At 42.4% G+C, this 18,779-nt stretch overlaps 1 protein-coding gene and 1 pseudogene across 4 annotated transcripts in view; both read left to right on the top strand.

Annotated features, from left to right (window-relative positions):
* APOA5 (apolipoprotein A5) overlaps positions 1-18,779 on the top strand; it is a 33,656-nt gene that overhangs the window by 11,222 nt on the left and 3,655 nt on the right. The gene's annotated exons all lie outside the window — the stretch shown is intronic.
* LOC138420128 (splicing factor 3B subunit 4 pseudogene) lies at positions 8,731-9,996 on the top strand (annotated as a pseudogene).

Raw genomic sequence — 18,779 nt, 5'->3', positions numbered from 1 at the left:
AGAGAAAATTTCCTGAGTAACTTCCTTGATAGTTTCCCTTATTCTGTCTCTTACTGGAACTCTTATTGTCTGAATGTTACAGCTCCAGGATTGGTTCTCTTACATTCTAAATTTTCATCTTTACCAACTTTATGTTGTAATCCTCCTATTGTGTTTTGACTTGTTTATTTTGATTTATTTTATTTCTATAATTTTTTAAATTTCCAAGAGCTATTTTTTTCCCCCTGACCATCCATGTTAATATTTAAAGAAAAACTCTATTCTGGTTTTATGGTTAAAATATCTTTTCTTACATCCATCTGCATTTTTCCTTTTTTATTTTCTTCTCCCTGTAAAGACTATTTTTCTGTACATTGCTGTTTTCTACTTTTTATTTTAGCCCATATTTTTCATATGAGAGACTCTCTTTAGATGTACTATGATTCTTGATGGTCTGCTTGTAAGTGGGAAACTCTTACAGAGCTCATAGGACATACCACAAAGCTCTAAAGTAAAACAGTCTGGTATTGGCATATGAAGAGGCAAACAAATAGAACAGAATGATGAGTCCAGAAGTAGGTCCAAGAATAAATGGAAATTTAGTGTGTGAGAGACAGTAGATCTTGATTAATGGGGAGACAGCATTGAAACAACTAAATAGCTATTTGGGAGAAGACAAAGTTGGATTCATTCCTCATACCATACACTCCAAAGCATGAAAGATAAATGAGATGAATAAACTTCAAATGCATGCGAGATACATACAAGCGCATACAAGTACTAAAGAGAAAATATAGGTGATTCACTTTATAACTTGAGAGTAGTGACACACTCATTATGACTTTAAATCCAAAAGCAGTGAATGAAAAGATTAATTTGACTATACAAAAATAAAAATATTTTGCGGACAAAAGATCATATTTCTACTAACACGCAAAGTTAAAAGACACATGATAATACTAAAAGAAACTATGTGTATTGTAGCTTAAAGCAAATTAATACATAAGAGAAAAGGAATAAAACAATCTTTTAAAAGAAAGATCCTGCAGTTAAAAATTTGAATTAGAAATATCTATATGAAGTCATCAATTTTTTCATATATTCATACCTTTCATTAACTGCAAGAGCCTACAAGCAAAGGCAACCCAATGGCAATGAGCACACTATGCTAAGCACTGGAACCTGGTTCATAAATACCATTTTTCACTAAAACAAACCAAATCCCCTTGCAGAAATGGCTGATCCAGATCTGGGGCAAACTAAGGACAGGTGAGCTTGGGAAATCTAGTTGCATCAGAAATCAAGGAAGCATTCGAAGTGTCAACCTGACTGGCTAAAGAATGCTCAGGTAGCTGGTAAACGTTATTTCTGGGTGTGTCTGTAGGACTGTCTCTGAAAGAGACTAGCATTTGACCTGGTGGAGTAAAGATTTCCCTCCCCAATGTGGGTAGGCATCATCCAGTCTTTTAAAAAAAAAAAAACAACTTATGCATTTATTTGACTGCACTGAGTCTTAGTTGTAGCACTCAGGATCTTTGATCTTAGTTGTAGCATGTGGGATCTAATTCCCTGACCGGGAATCAAACCAGGTCTCCCCCACTAGGAGCACAGAGTCTTAGCCACTGGACCACCAGAGAAGACTCCACATCCAATCACTGAAGGGTATGAATAAAACAAAACAGCAGAGGAAGGGCAAATTCCATCTCTCTGCTTGAGCTGGAACTTTCACCTTCTCCAGCTCTTGTCCGCTGGAGCTCCTGGCCTTTGGACTCTGACTGGGGATTAACACAATCAGCACCCCCACCCTACCTCCTTTTCTTGGGATTTTGAGTTCATCCCAGGGCTTATACCTTTGGCTCCCTTGGTTCTTGGGCCTTTGAGCTTAGACCAGCTTTCCTGGATCTCCAGCTTACAGATAGCAGATTGTGGGATTTCTCAGTATCCTTGATAATAAATCTCTTTAGATATTGGTCCTGTCTCTCTAAAGAACTCTGACTTATAAACGGGATGTGTTAAAAGAACACAGGAGTAGCTTGAAAGGGCTCACACTAGCCAAATTTCTAAGAAGAGATTAAGCATCAAATGTGGCTATACAGTATTGTAATGACTGGGAATTGTAACAAAAATTGAAAAAGAAAATAATTCCCTGAGTCCAAAGTGACAACCAAAGATAAAGATAAAATTTAATTTACCACCATTGAGGAGAATATGTAAACATTTCCTTTGGGCTTCCCTTGTGGCTCAGCTGGTAAAGAATCCGCCTGCACTGTGGGAGGCCTGGGTTCATTTCCTGGGTTGGGAAGATCCCCTGGACAAGGGAAAAGCTACCCACTCCAGTATTCTGGCCTGGAGAAGTCCATGGACTGTATAGTCCATGGGCATGAAAAGAGTCGGACACGACTGAGTGACTTTCACTTTCTTCTATAAATTGATCGAAGGAAATAGTTAAGCATTTACCCTGATGTTCAGGAAGAACTGTAGTTCACTCCTATTGATAAGGGAGAGCTTTTCTTTATAGAATGTCAGCTAACACATGTAGAATAAATGATAGAAAATCACCATTTTGCACCTCCTCCAATGAAATAATCATTTCAAAGAAAGATCTTGAATGTATGCTAATTCATCAGGTTGCCAAGGAACAAGAATGCCAAGGGATCATATGCTAATTACAAAGGAAAATAGCATGTCTTCACAACTAAGAGACCTCCTAGTCACCATCTGGACAAGTGATGAAACTCAGGGTCGCTAACAGGGGGACACCTGGACACTGCGTTTCTCCTGATGTGATATAATGTGAAGTTCCTGCCTTCTCTTTAGCACATTCTTGCCAGAAATACTTTAAACATAGCCTGAACATAACTGAGTCTTTAGCTGGATTCCGATTGATGGGAAATACAGAAGACAGGGAAACAAGGTTACTGACACTACAAAGAAACCATCAGACGGTTTAAGAATGTGGGACACTCTGCAAGACAACTGGCTTGGTCTTTTCCAATAGTCAATGTCATTTTTTGAAATGCGGGAATAATTTAGCGAAGACTAAAGAGTAGTGACAAACACGGGCTATGCATGAAGCTTGACTGAATCTTCTTTTTTAATTTTTATTTTACATTAGAGTATAGTTGATTTGCCTTGGTTCATGGACCTAACATTCCAGGTTCCTATGCAATATTGCTCTTTACAGCATCAGACCTTGCTTCTATCACCAGTCGCATCCACAACTGGGTATTGTTTTTGCTTTGGCTCCATCCTTTCATTCTTTCTGGAGTTATTTCTCCACTGATCTCCAGTAGCATATTGGGCACCTACTGACTTGGGGAGTTCCTCTTTCAGTATCCTATCATTTCTCCTTTTTATACTGTTAATGGGGTTCTCAAGGCAAGAATACTGAAGTGGTTTGCCATTCCCTTCTCCAGTGGACCACATTCTGTCAGACCTCTCCACCATGACCCACCTGTCTTGGGTGGCCCCAATGGCATGGCTTAGTTTCTTTGAGTTAGACAAGGTTGTGGTCGATGTGATCAGATTGGCTAGTTTTCTGTGATTGTGGTTTCAGTGTGTCTGCCCTCTGATGCCTCTCGCAACACCTACCATCTTACTTGGGTTTCTCTTAGCTTGGACGTAGGGTATTTCTTCACGGCTGCTCCAGCAAAGCGCAGCCGCTGCTCCTTACCTTGGAGAAGGGGTAGCTCCTCACAGCTGCCCCTCCTGACCTTGAATGTGGAGTAGCTCCTCTCGGCCCTCCTGCACCTGCGCAGCCACCGCTCCTTGGACATGGGAGATCAGTCCTGGGTGTACTTTGGAAGGACTGATGCTAAAGCTGAAACTCCAATACTTTGGCCACCTCATGCGAAGAGCTGACTCATTGGAAAAGACCCTGATGCTGGGAGGGATTGGGGGCAGGAGGAGAAGGGGACGACAGAGGATAAGATGGCTGGATGGCATCACCAACTTGATGGACGTGAGTCTGAGTGAACTTCGGGAGTTGGTGATGGACAGGGAGGCCTGGCGTGCTGCGATTCATGAGGTCGCAAAGAGTTGGACACGACTGAGCCACTGAACTGAACTGAACTGAACTGAATAGTTGATTTACAATATTGTGTTGATGTTGATGTACAATATTGTGTTTCAGATATACAGCAAACTAATTCAGTTATATATACATTTATCCGTGCTTTTTCAGATTTTCCCCCCATGTACATTATTACAGAATATCAAGTAGAATTCCCTGTTGACAGTAGGTCCTTGTTGGTATCTATTTTATATATAGTAGGTATGTGTATGTTGATTCCCAAACCCTAATTTATCCCTCCCCCCACCTTGATTGGATCTTTATTGAGAAGATAATAAAGCAATAATAAAAAGCTTATTAAATGAAAAATGGGAAAATTTGAGCATAAACTATATATCCAATGATATTATGGAATTATTATTAATTTTCTTAGGTAAGAAAGATAAGAGTATCATGGCTTTGTAGAAGAGTGCCCTTAATTTTTAGAATATGCAAGTTGAAGTTGTTTAGGGGAAAAGCACATGCTACCTGCAACTTCCAAAGGGTGAAGCATACATATAAAATATGTATATATAGACAGGAAGTCAATATGGCAAAATGTTAACAATTACTGGGCCTAGATAGAGAGTATTAGGGTGATCATTGTACTGTTCTTTTAATTTTTCTGTATGTTAGAAAAATTTCAAGGTAAATTAGAAGAAAAAAATGAAGCTGATATGAAGCCTTGAGTCCATGGGTCACTTTATAGTGTTTCATCTTGACCACAAAACCCCTCCAAAGTGTGTCTTTGGGCCTATTAATATTTTCCTGGCTTAGTCTGATTACACAGGGAGAATGTTCCAGTCTCCTTTCTGTTTAGCTTTAGCCAAACAGGCCAACATTTTGGCCAAAAGGAAGGATAGTGTGTGGAGAGAGGAGTCTTATAACTCAATATATAAAGTTTTACTTAAATCCTGTTTTTAGGTATAGAAATCCTGGCCACAAGAATATCCCGTTTTCCCCAGGCCAGAGAACTGCTCTTTCACTCTTTCCAGAGAATAAACCTCTGGGTTCCTGCTGCTTTGGGGGAAGGACAGTAACCCAGCTGAAAAGAATCTGTGGCTGCTAATGACTGAGCTTTCAGGAGTTTAGTGACACAGATCTGGGGGTTTCCTGGACTTTCTCCACTGCTGCTTCAAAACCCATCTTCTCAGGTGTGTTCAGTTATTATCATCTATCTACAGGTCTTCCAGCTCCCAAAATTCCTTTTGTCTCTAATTCTCTTTGTGGGTTTATGCATTTTCTTTTTTAAAGTATACTTCTGTGACATTTTATTGGGATTTGAGAAAAGAGCAGAGACTAATGCATATAATCAATCCATCAGCCTTTACTGGAAGTCAATCTGATGTTCTTTAGCCTCTTTTTCCCATATGCTAGTTTGAAAGTTATCTCTTCTTTGTATTCTTTAATGGGTTGTCCTTGAAATTTTAATCTTTCTGTTTGACTTAACAAAGTCTAAAGATAATCAATATTCTTATCTTTTTTCTGAATAATGCAAAGACTGCAGAAAGCTTTCACTTTGACCTCTCCTTTCTCGCTTTCCACACTACTTTGGTCTAATAATTTCTTTGTTGTTTCCAACAGCTCCTGTTAAGCAGTCCCTTCATCAATAACATTTATTGTGGCTCCCTGCCATGTGGCAAGAGGTATTCTGAGCACTGGAAATACAACAGTGAATAAGGGAGACAAAACTACCCATAAAAATGTTTTTAAATTTTTTTAATATATTTACTGACTTATTTGACTGCACCAGGTCTTAGTTGCAGCATGTGGGATCTAGTTCCCTGACCAGGAATCGAACCTGGGCCTCCTGCATTGAGAACACAGAGTGTTAGCCACTGAACCACCAGGGAAGTCCCATAAAAATGTTTTATGTTTTGCCATACACAATACAATATTGTAAAGTAAAAAAAAAAATGTTTTATGTTAGGTTGAACTATATGAAATTTCTAATATTTTGCCAATTTTTAGTTATAAAAGCTCATCTTAAGTTGGTTAAATATATGTATATTTAAATATATATATTTATATAAATACATGTAAAATCACTAATGCTTTTAAATTCACCTAAACAGTTATTAATTTCATTGTTTATTGCTTCCATGTTACCTGTTTCCCACTTCTCTCTGGGTCTGTTTCCATTTCAGATCCTGAGTAGTTCTTTTTAAAAACGTCTTTATTTGTTTATGGCTATTCTGGGTCTTCATTGCTGCAGGAGCTTTTCTCTAGTTGTGGTGCACTGGTTTCTCATTGCGGTGGCTTCTCTTTCTGTGGAGCACAGACTTCAGGGCAAGTGGGCTTTGGGAGTTGCAGCGCGTGGGCTCAGAAGTTGTAGCTCTTGGGCTCAGTAGAGCACAGGCTCAGTAGTTGTGGCATATGGCTTAGTTGCTCTGCGGCATGTGGGATCTTGCCAGATCAGGGATCAAACCCATGTCTCCTGAAATGGCAGGCAGATTCTTTACACTGAGCCACCAGGGAAGTCCCTGAGTAGTTCTTTGCATGAAGATCTGTAAGTGATAAAAGTCCTTCTCGGAAATTAACCTGTTACCCTTGAATAACAGTTTACTTGAGTATGATTCTTAGTTGGTCATTCATTTACCTCAGTCCTTGAAAATATATTGCTGAGAGTCTAATAATTTTCATTTGTAGATAATTAGTCTTTTCTCTTTGGCTGGTTTTAAGATATTTTGTCTTTGATATTCTGCAGATTCACTATAATGTGTCTTGATTTGCATTTGTTTTAATTTAATTTTAATCTTACTCAAGACTCGAGATGTTCCTTATATGTGATGATTCAGCTCACAACTTTCTTCGTTTTCAAAATTTCTCAGTCATCATCTTTTGAATATTGCCCGTTCTGAAGTGTCTCTGTAATCTCTGCAGAAATCCTAGTAGGAATATATTGGGCCTTCAAACTCTGTTCTTTATGCCTCTTAATATTTATTTATTTTCATTTTATTTATTTTTGGCTGCTCTGGGTCTTGGTTGCTGTGCTCAGGCTTGCTCCAGGTGCAGAGAGTAGGGACCACTCTCTCGTGGTGGTGTCTGGGCTTCTCAATGTAGTGGCTTCTCTTGCTATGAAGCATGGGCTCTGGGGTATGCAGGCTTCAGTTGTTGCGATTCATGGGCTCCAGGGCACAGGCTCAGTACTTGTGGCATACGGACTTAGTTGCCCCACGGCATGTGGGATCTCTTCAGACCAGGGATCAAACCCGTATCCCCTGCATTGCAAAGTGGATTTTTATCCACTGTACCACCAAGGAAGTCCAAGAATAAGGTACCTTTTCATCTTTATAAATATACATTAAATTTTTTTTTTCTCTACATCCAGGTTATGTTGTCAATTATTGAACTGGAGAAAAAAAAAAAAAAACCAGATGGCTAACTCTCTTCCAAAAGAGTAGCTGTCTGTGAAACCCAGCTAGCCCTGGTGGCTCAGACAGTAAAGAATCTGCCTGCAATATGGGAGGCCTGGGTTCAGTCCCTGGGTTGGGAGGATGCCTTGGAGAAGGGAATGGCAACCCACTCTGGTATCTTGCCTGGAGAATTCCATGGACCGAGGAGCCTGGCAGGGTGCAGTTCATGGGGTCACAAAGGGTCAGACACATCTAAGTGACTAAGCGCACGCACTATGCAACAGGAAAACAGTGAAGACAAGGAAGCTTAAACAAGTTTTGTGGAAATAATCTGGTTCAAGACACTTCATAGAGTTATCTGACTCTCCTTGTTGTATTATCAAAATATCTGGTTGTCCCACTATTTGATGATGTTAAATTTGATCACTTGTTTAAGATAACCCACCAGATTTTTCCACTACAAAAGTAAAGTTTAGTGATTGATACAAAATCTTTGGGGAAGGCATGTATGCAACCCTTTCCTCAATAATGTTTCATCTAATGGTTTTAGCATTTATTGATGAACCTTGCTTGAATCAAATATTCCCTGAGGGTTGCAAAATAGCAATTTAGAATACAGCATTCTATTCACATGTATTAGCTGTTTTCTTCTATAAGGAAGAGCTTTTAGGGTATTGGGTTTTGAATCCAAAGACCTGAACAAAAACTTTTAACCTGAATCTAATGATGAGGAAATTAGTTAAATTCATATCATCTTCTCTGGACTCTTCAAAAGAAGTCAGTGTCTGGGCTGGTGAATAATATTCTTAAGGGACATAAAAACCTGAGGAAGTGTGTTAGACCCTGAATTTTAAAAAAAGACAGAGAGAAAACAGCTAGAAAAGCCATTTTGAGAGAACTGGGAAACCTTGAATATATGGTGTACATGAGATGATATTGAAGAATTATGTTACCCTTCATAGTGTGATAGTGGTATTCTGTTTATGTCCAGTGTCCTTATTCTTAGGAGATGTATGTTGAAGTATTTAGGGTGAAGTGTCACTCCGTATACAATTATTTAAAATGGTTCATAGGGACTTCCCTGGTGGTCCAGTGGTTAAGATTTTACGTTTCAATGCAGGGGATGTTGGTTCAATCCCTGGTCAGGGAGCTAAAATCCCACATGCCTTGCAGGCAAAAAAATCAAAACATAAAACAGAAGCAATATTGTATCAAATTCAATGAAGACTTTAAAAGTGGTTTATATATTTTAAAAAACTTAAAAATATTGACATGGGAGACAGCGGGAGCTTTTCCACCGTGGCCACTAGGCCAACCTCTGTCCAAGGGGAACCAGGATGCCGCATGGGGGCCCTTGATGAGAAGGTTAGTAAACGGCTGCTGTGGCAACGAACTCTCCAGGCAAGGCCGGTAGTCAACATCCACATGCCAAAGGATAGAGTCACTGGTCAGCACCAAGGCTGTGGTTTTGTGGAATTCTTATGTGAGGAAGATGCTGACTCAGCCATAAACATCATGAACATGATCAAACTCTATGGAAAGCCAATACAGGTGGGCTCACAGCAAAAACCTGGATGTGGGGACCAACATTTTCATTGGGAACCTGGACCCAGTTGCTTTATGATACTTTAAGTGCCTATGGGATCATCTTGAAAACTCCCAAGATTTTGTGGGATTGTGGGACCCTGACATAGGCAACTCCAAAGGTTATGCCTTTATTATCAGTTTCATCTGGTGCTTTGGATGCAGCGATTGAGCCATGAATGGGCAGTAGCTCTATAACCTCCCCATCACTGTGGGAGGACACAGAAGGACTCCAGGGGCGAGTGCCATGGCTCAGCAGCTGAACGACTTGGGGCAGCACAGAACCACTCTCCCAGGCTGACCACCCTCATCGGCTGTTTGCCGATGCACCCCCTCCACCCTCTGCGCCCAATCCTGTGGTATCATCTTTGGGGTCTGGGCTTCCTCCTCCATGAACGCCTCCTTCTGGCTCCATCCCACCCCCAGTACTGCCTCCTGGGGCCCTATCCACTTATGATACCCCCAGCCATGCCCCCACCACCTATGCCTCCTGGGGCTGGAGGACATGGCCCCCCATCACCCAGCCCCAGCCCCAGGGGCTGGACATCCTGGACACGGACACTCACATCCTCACCCATGGGTGGGGAGCTCCATCTAGAGATGTCTCAGATGCAGCTGGCCCACCATAGCCCTCATGGCTTGGGACAGCCCCATGCTGGGCCCCCTGTCTCTGGGGGGCAGCCATCACCCCAACCACCACCTGGGATGCCTCACCCTGGACATTTTCCCGTGAGCATGCCCACCCCTGCCAAGGGCCTCTGTTTGGCTCTACCATGGGTCTCCCAGGTCCTGTGCCTCCTCATGGTATGCATGGACCTCCTCTATTGATGCCCCCTCATGGATGGATACACTGGCCCTCCCTGACCTCCACCCTATGGCTACCAGTGGGGGCCGTTCCCTCCACCCAGACCCACTTCCTGCCCTCGAGTTCCCCCTCGAGGCCCACTTCGAGGCCTTCTCCCTCTATATGTCTGTTTACTTCCCTGGACCAATCAGTGCTATAGCACTGAGGGGCTAAGGCACTAATTCCTTGCAGGCCTTTCTTTTGTAAGTGAAATTTTTTTCACAAGAGGTTTTATTATTATTATTTTTTTCTATGCTGGCCCTATGTGTTTTGCAAATACACAGAGAAAATAAAAGAAAATAAAATGGTTTCACACACATATGTGTACACCTAACATGTACACATATACAAATACCTCCAACCGACCCAAACATATTAAAATGAAAACTATAAAATATCATCAAACAGGGAGGCATGGGTGTGTGTCTTGCATCTACCTACTGTATTATTCTAGGTTTGGTCAGAAAAACAGAAGCCACTCAGGTTTTCAAGTGTGAAAGACTATATTGTAGAAAATTAAAGGTTGATTAAACTGTTGGAAGGGCTGAAGGAGTGATCATCTCTATTAGTTCTAGAAGGAGTGATTCTCAAAAACTCACCTGGAAGTGGCTACAAATGGGAAAATAAAAGTTGCTCAGTTGTGTCCAACTCTTCATGATCCCATGGACTGAATTCTTTAGGCCAGAATACTGGAGCGGGTAGCTTTTCCCTTATCCAGGGGATCTTCCCAACCCAGAGATCAAACCCAGGTATCCTGCACTGCAGGTGGATTCATTACCAGCTGAACCACAAGGGAAGCCCAAGTATACTAGAGTGGGTAGCCTATCCCTTCTCCAGCGGATATTCCTGACCCGGGAATCAAAATGGGGTCTTCTGCATTGCAGGTGGATTCTTTACCAACTGAGCTATCAGGGAAGCCCCTACAAACAGGAAGCTCACCTAACTATCTTAGTTTGCAAAGCCAATGAGAGTGATTCTTAAGAAAATCACCCAGGGGGCTATCCTGGTGGTCCAGTGGTTAAGAATCTGTCTGCCAATGCAGGAAACATGGGATCGATCCCTGTTCTGGGAACTAAGATCCCACATGCCTCAAGCCTGTGCCTCACAAATACTGAGCTTGGGCACCTTGGAACCCACAATCTGCAACAAGAGAGGCCACTGCCACGGGAAACCCGAGCACCAGAACTAGAGAGCAGCCCCCACTCGCTGCTACTAGAGAAAGCCTGTGCACAGCAACAAGGCACCCCTGAGCTGCAACAAAGGCTCAGCACAGCTATACATAAACACAGAAACAAATAAAAACTTACAAAAAGAAGAAAAAGTCGTCTGGAAGCTGCTTTAAACTCCAAGTCTGGCTGTGTATCTGCCTGCAACAACCAATGAAGAATAATGGTCTCTACCCTTGCATCTTACACCGGTAACTCTTATCTAGGCCCACAGAGAGAAGGGAATTCCGGGAAATGTGGTTCCAGGTGTCTCCTCTGCACCACAGAAAGGACCTTGGAAACGGTGGTGATGATGATGATTCAGACAATCAAGTGCATACTTTGTAGCTTCCGTCAGTTCAGTCGCTCCATCGTGTCCGACTCTTTGTCACCCCATTGACTACAGCATGCCAGGCTTCCCTGTCCATCACCAACTCCCAGAGCTTGCTGAGACTCATTTCCATTGAGTTGGTGATGCCATCCAGCCATCTCATCCTCTGTCATCCCCTTCTCCTCCTGCCTTCAATCTTTCCCAGCATCAGGGTCTTTTTCAATGAGTCAGTTCTTCGCATCAGGTGGCCAAAGTACTGGAGCTTCAGCTTCAGCATCAGTCCTTTCAGGGAATATTCAGGACTGATCTTCTTTAGGATGGACTGGTTGGATCTCCCTGCAGTCCAAGGGACTCTCAAGAGTCTTCTCCAACACCATAGTTCGAAAGCATGAATTCTTTGGTGCTCAGCTATCTTTATGGCCCAACTCTCACATCCATACAAGGCTACTGGAAAAACCATAGCTTTGACTAAATGGACCTTTGTCAGCAAAGTAATGTCTCAGCTTTTTAATATGTTATCTAGGTGGGTCATAGCTTTTCTTCCAAGGAGCAAACATCTTTTGCTTTCTTTCATGGCTGCAGTCACCATCTGTAGTGATTTTGGAGTCCAAGAAAATAGTCTCTCATTGTTTCCATTGTTTCCTCATCTATTTGCCATGAAGTAATGGGACCAGATGCCATGATCTTCGTTTTCTGAATGTTGAGTCTTAAGCCAACTTTTTCACTCTCCTCTTTGACTTTCATCAAGAGGCTCATTAGTTCTTTGCTATCTGCCACAACAGTGGTGTCATCTGCGTATCTGATGTTATTGATATTTCTCCTGGCAATTTTGATTCCAGCTTCTGCTTCATCCAGCTAAACATTTCCCATGATGTACTCTGCATAGAAGTGAAATAAGCAGGGTGACAATATACACCCTTGATGTACAGTTCAGTTCAGTTCAGTCACTCAGTCAAGCCCGAATCTTTGTGACCCCATGAACTGCAGAACGCCAGGCCTCCCTGTCCGTCAGCAACTCCCAGAGTTTACTCAAACTCATGTCCATCGAGTTGGTGATGCCATCCAGCCATCTCATCTTCTGTTGTCCCCTTCTCCTCCTTCCCCCAATCCCTCCCAGCATCAGGGTCTTTTCCAATGAGTCAACTCTTCGCATGAGGTGGCCAAAGTATTGGAGTTTCAGCTTCAGCATCAGTCCTTCCATTGAACACCCAGGACTGATCTCCTTTAGAATGGACTGGTTGGATCTCCCTGCAGTCCAAGGGACTCACAAGAATTTTCTCCAACACCACAGTTCAAAAGCATCAATTCTTCAGCACTCAGCTATCTTCACAGTCCAACTCTCACATCCATACATGACCACTGGAAAACCATAGCCTTGACTAGACAGACCTTTGTTGGCAAAGTAATGTCTCTGCTTTTTAATATGCTATTTAGGTTGGTCATAACTTTCCTTCCAAGGAGTAAGCGTCTTTTAGCTGCAATCACCATCTGCAATGATTTGGAGCCCCAAAATAAAGTCTGACACTGTTTCCACTGTTTCCCGATCTATTTCCCATGAAGTGATGGGACCAGATGCCATGATCTTCATTTTCTGAATGTTGAGCTTTAGGCCAACTTTCTCACTCTCCTCTTTCACTTTCATCAAGAGGCTTTTTAGTTCCTCTTCACTCTCTGCCATAAGGGTGGTGTCATCTGCATATCTGAGGTTATTGATATTTCTCCTGGCAATCTTGATTCCAGCTTGTGCTTCTTCCAGCCCAGCGTTTCTCATGATGTGCTCTGCATATAAGTTAAATAAGCAGGGTGATAATATACAGCCTTGACGTACTCCTCTTCCTATTTGGAACCAGTCTGTTGTTCCATGTCCAGTTCCAACTGTTGCTTCCTGACCTGCATACAGGTTTCTCAAGAGGCAGGTCAGGTGGTCTGGTATTCCCATCTCTTTCAGAATTTTCCACAGTTTATTGTGATCCACACAGTCAAAGGCTTTGGCATAGTCAATAAAGTAGAAATAGATGTTTTTCTGGAACTCTGTTGCTTTTTCGATGATCCAGCGGATGTTGGCAATTTGATCTCTGGTTCTTCTGCCTTTTCTAAAACCAGCTTGAACATCAGGAAGTTCACGGTTCACGTATTGCTGAAGCCTGGCTTGGAGAATTTTGAGCATGACTTTACTAGCATGTGAGATGAGTGCAGTTGTGCACTGTAGTTTGAGCATTCTTTGGCATTGCCTTTCTTTGGGATTGGAATGAAAACTGACCTTTTCCAGTCCTGTGGCCACTGCAGAGTTTTCCAAATTTGCTGGCATATTGAGTGCAGCACTTTCACAGCATCATCTTCCAGGATTTGAAACAGCTCAACTGGAATTCCATCACCTCCTCTAGCTTTGTTCGTAGTGATACTTTCTAAGGCTCACTTGACTTCACATTCCAGGATGTCTGGCTCTAGATGAGTGATCACACCATGGTGATTATCTTGGTCATGAAGATCTTTTTTGTACAGTTCTTCTGTGTATTCTTGCCACCTCTTCTTTATATCTTCTGCTCTGTTAGATCCATACCATTTCTGTCCTTTATCGAGCCCATCTTTGCATGAAATGTTCCCTTGGTATCTCTAATTTTCTTGAAGAGATCGCTAGTCTTTCCTATTCTGTTCTTTTCCTCTATTTCTTTGCATTGATCGCTGAGGAAGGCTTTCTTATCTCTTCTTGCTATTCTTTGGAACTCTGCATTCAGATGCTTATATCTTTCCTTTTCTCCTTTGCTTTTCACTTCTCTTCTTTTCACGGCTATTTGTAAGGCCTCCTCAGACAGCCATTTTGCTTTTTTGCATTTCTTTTGCATGGGGATGGTCTTGATCCCTGTCTCCTGTACATTGTCACGAACCTCCATCCATAGTTCATCAGGCACTCTGTCTATCAGATCTAGTTCCTTAAATCTATTTCTCACTTCCACTATATAATCATAGGGATTTGATTTAGGTCACACCTGAATGGTCTAGCGGTTTTCCCTACTTTCTTCAATTTAAGTCTAAATTTGGCAATAAGGAGTTCACGATCTGAGGCACAGTCAGCTGCCGGTCTTGTTTTTGCTGACTGTATAGAGCTTCTTCATCTTTGGCTGCAAAGAATATAATCAATCTGATTTCGGTGTTGACCATCTGGTGATGTCCATGTGTAGAGTCTTCTCTTGTGTTGTTGGAAGAGGGTGTTTACTATGACCAGTGCGTTCTCTTGGCAAAACTCTATTAGCCTTTGCCCTGCTTCATTCTGTACTCCAAGGCCAAATTTGCCTGTTACTCCAGGTGTTTCTTGACCTCCTACTTTTGCATTCCAGTCCCCTATAATGAAAAGGACATCTTTTTTGGTTGTTAGTTCTAAAAGGTCTTGTAGCTCTTCATAGAACCGTTCAACTTCAGCTTCTTCAGCGTTACTGGTTGGTGTATAGACTTGGATTACCGTGATACTGAATGGTTTGCCTTGGAAATGAACAGAGATCATTCTATTGTTTTTGAGATTGGATCCAAATACTGCATTTCGTACTCTTTTGTTGACCATGATGGCTATTCCATTTCTTCTAAGGGATTCCTGCCCACAGTAGTAGATATAATGGTCATCTGAGTTAAATTCACCCATTCCAGTCCATCTTAGTTCAATGATTCCTAGAATGTCGACATTCACTCTTGCCATCTCCTGTTTGACCTCTTCCAATTTGTCTTGATTCATGGACCTAACATTCCAGGTTCCTATGCAATATTGCTTTTTACAGCATTGGACCTTGCTTCTATCGCCAGCGACATCCACAACTGGGTATTGTTTTTGCTTTGGCTCCATCCCTTCATTGTTTCTGGAGTTATTTCTCCACTGATCTCCAGTAGCATATTGGGCACTTTCTGACCTGGGGAGTTCCTCTTTCAGTATCCTATCATTTTGCCTTTTCATACTGTTCATGGGGTTCTCAAGGCAAGAATACTGAACTGGTTTGCCATTCCCTTCTCCAGCGGACCACATTCAATTTTGAACCAGTCTGTTGTTCCATGTCTGGTTCTAACTGTTTCTTTTTGACCTGCATACAGATATCTCAGGGGGCAAAAAAGGTGGTCTGGTATTACCATCTCTTTAAGAATTTTCCACAGTTCGTTGTGATCCACAGTCAAAGGCTTTGGTGTAGTGAATGAAGCAGAAGTAGATGTTTTTCTGGAATTGTCTTGTTTTTTCTATGATCCAGTGGATTGTGGCAATTTGAACTCTGGTTTCTCTGCCTTTTCTAAATCCAGCTTGAACATCTGGAAGTTCATGGTTCACATACTGTTGAAGCCTAGCTTGGAGAATTTTCAATATTACTTTGCTAGTGTGTGAGATGAGTGCAATTGTGCGGTAGTTTGAACATTCTTTGGCATTGCCTTTCTTTGGGATTGGAATGAAAACTGACCTTTTCCAGTCCTGTGGCCACTGCTGAGTTTTCCAAATTTGCTGGCATATTGAGTGCAGCACTTTTACAGCATCATCTTTTAGGATTTGAAGTAGCTCAGCTGGAATTTCATCAGGATCTTTCTTGTAGAGTTCTTTTGTGTATTCTGGCCACCTTTTATAGCATAGCCTCAGCAAAAAGTACTAGAGTACCAGAAAAGATTTTTTAAAAATATTGTGGTAATTGACACATACACACTACCATATGTAAAACAGATAACTAGAAAAAACCTAGTGTATAGCACAAGGAACTCTACTCAATACGCTGTGATGACCTATATGGGAATAAAATCTAAAGAAGAGTGGTATATGTGTGTTCCTTTCTCCCTCCCCCAGTCCCTGATAACCTCTGATCTACTTTCTATCTCTGAGTTTGGCTATTCTAGGTACCATGTATAAGTGGAATCACACAGGATTTGTCCTTTTATCTGGCTTGTTTCACTTAGCATAGTGTTGTCAAGATCCATCCATTTTTGTAGCAGGTACCAGAATTCATTCCCTTTTAAAGCTAGATAATATTCCCTTGTATACGTATATATAGCATATTTTGTTTAACTGTTCCTGTTCATCTGTTGAATGGACACAAGTTATGCAGTCATCAACCTACTTGCCCAGGAACCTGGGAAACATCTGGATTCCTTCCTCTCCATCTCTTTTATCCAATCAGTCAGTAGGTACTATGAGTTCACTACTTCAATTCCTTCAAATATATTATCTCCTACCAATCCTCACTGCCATGCCTGAGTTCAGAGAGTTCATCATCTCTCAGGTCACTCAAAAGAGCCTCCAAACAGTCTCTTCACCTTCTGTCCTCCAGCCTTCCAGAGTGATCTTTCCATCACGTAACCTACAGTGACCGCTTGCACAAGGCCCTTCTTAACCAGCTCCTGGTCTCTTTACCCTTTCTGCCCCATCCCATGCTGTCCTGAGCTATCAGAGATAAACACCTGGGTTCCAATTCTGCCTGCACCTTTTACTGGGTGATGATGGACACTCATTTAATATCCCTATACCTTAATTCCTTAATCAATTGAATAAATGAATTCAATCACTCAATTTTATGTATTATGTGATGTGCCAAACATAAGAGGAGGACATGGAGATGAATTAGACAAAGTCCCTGTACTCAGAGAAATCCCATATATGTCAACAAATCATTGCACTGCAGGATAGTAAGTGCTATACTCCAGGAATATACAAAATGTTCCATGGTTAGTGTGGAATCGTCCGTCTCCAGAGATGGGTGAGGTCAGAAGAGTGCATTTAGAGTGATATTGGAGCTGTGCAGCAGAGCCTACTCTTGTCCTCCTGGAAGCATTTTTCTCTTCTTCCTGAATAATACCACTCTTTCCCAGCTGGAAATACAGCCATCCAGAATAAAGACTACATTTCCCATTCTCCTTTTCAGCTAAGTATAGCCACGTGACTATGTTCTGACTAATGGGATGTCATTAAAAGTGGTAAGAACAATTTCTGGGATGTGTATTTAAAGGGAGGGAACATGTCCTTCCTGCTGGCTGGGAGGTAGATTTGATGGCTGGAGCTGAAGCAGCTGAAACTTGGACATGAGCTTTTGTTGAAGATGATAATGCAACAAGACAGAAGGAGGCTTAGCTGGCCTATGTTTTACATGAGAGACAAACAGAAATCCATTTTGTTTAAACTATTCATTTTCTCCTTTTTTTTTGTTGATTGCAGCTGAGCCTAACCTTAACTAATACAAACTAACACTGAAAGAAATGAATATAAGTTCACCAAGAGACATTTCATACAGAAGGAATGGGAGGTGCAAATGCTTAGTGTCCTGAAAGAGGTGGCATGCGCAGGGAATGCCAAGGGTTTGTGTGGCAGAAGAAAAGGCTGGAAGTGGGCTGGGAACAGCCACAGCAGAGTAGACTAAATAGGCAGGATTGTGGCAGGGAGACCTGCCGGGGGCCACGAATGTGGTCCAGGGGAGAGGTGAGTGGGGCAGTGATGCTACCAGTGGTGGAAATGGAGGAGAGGAGATCACGTCAAGATACATTTACAGGGCTTCCCTGGTGGCTCAATGGTAAAGAACCTGCCTGACAATGCAGTAGACATGGGTCTGAACCCTGGTCTGAGATGATCCCAAGTGCTATGGAGCAGCTAAAGCGTGTGCACCCCATCAAGAGAAACCACCGCAATGAGAAGCTCATGCACCACAATTAGAGAGTAGCCCCTGCTTGCTGCAACCAGGGAAAAGCCTGCACACAGCAACAAAGACCCAGCACAACCATAAACAGATTTTTTTAAAAAAAGATACATTTAGAAGCAAAAGTCAGGAGTGTATGAATGTGTGTGTTTAAGTACACGGAGTGGGTGTTCACCAGAGGAAGACTGGGCTTTTTGGCTTCTCTTGCTCAGAGGCCCTGTAGGTAGGGTTCAGCCTTTCCCCACAGGGAGAATCCTCTTCTTGCTCCCACTCTTTGGGCCCAATGTCCCCTGGCCCAGATGCCTCTCACTATGTCTAACTCCCCCAGCTTGTTTCAGGATTATTTCATAAAGCGGGAGGTGGGTGGGTCTTCAAGCCTACTGATGCTGGCTCTTCCCAGGCTGTCTGAGTAGCTCCCGGTAGAGCTGTCAAGGGCTGCTCAGTTTCAGGCTGGCAGCTAGACACTGTCCCTGTCTGTCTGGGGACACAGTGCTTCTGGGCACTTGAGTAAGAGCAGGGCCCTCAGCAACAAACAGGCTTGTCTCTATCGGTGGGCCAGCCAGCAGGTCTGCAGGAAGATTGGAGGTCGACGGTTCAGGGGGAATTTGCACGAGGAATTCAGGCCCACACCTTGTACAACTTTCCAGGAAGCATTTTTCTACTGGGGAAGCACCCAGATACCAGGGCACTTCTTAACCCCCTGCTGCTGCTGCTAAGTCGCTTCAGTTGTGTCCAACTCTGTGTGACCCCATAGACGGCAGCCCACCAGGCTCCTCTGTCGCTGGGAT

Source organism: Ovis canadensis, chromosome 15 (assembly GCF_042477335.2).
Source record: "Ovis canadensis isolate MfBH-ARS-UI-01 breed Bighorn chromosome 15, ARS-UI_OviCan_v2, whole genome shotgun sequence".
Lineage (NCBI taxonomy): Eukaryota > Metazoa > Chordata > Mammalia > Artiodactyla > Bovidae > Ovis > Ovis canadensis.
This window is presented reverse-complemented; position numbering and strand designations above follow the sequence as displayed.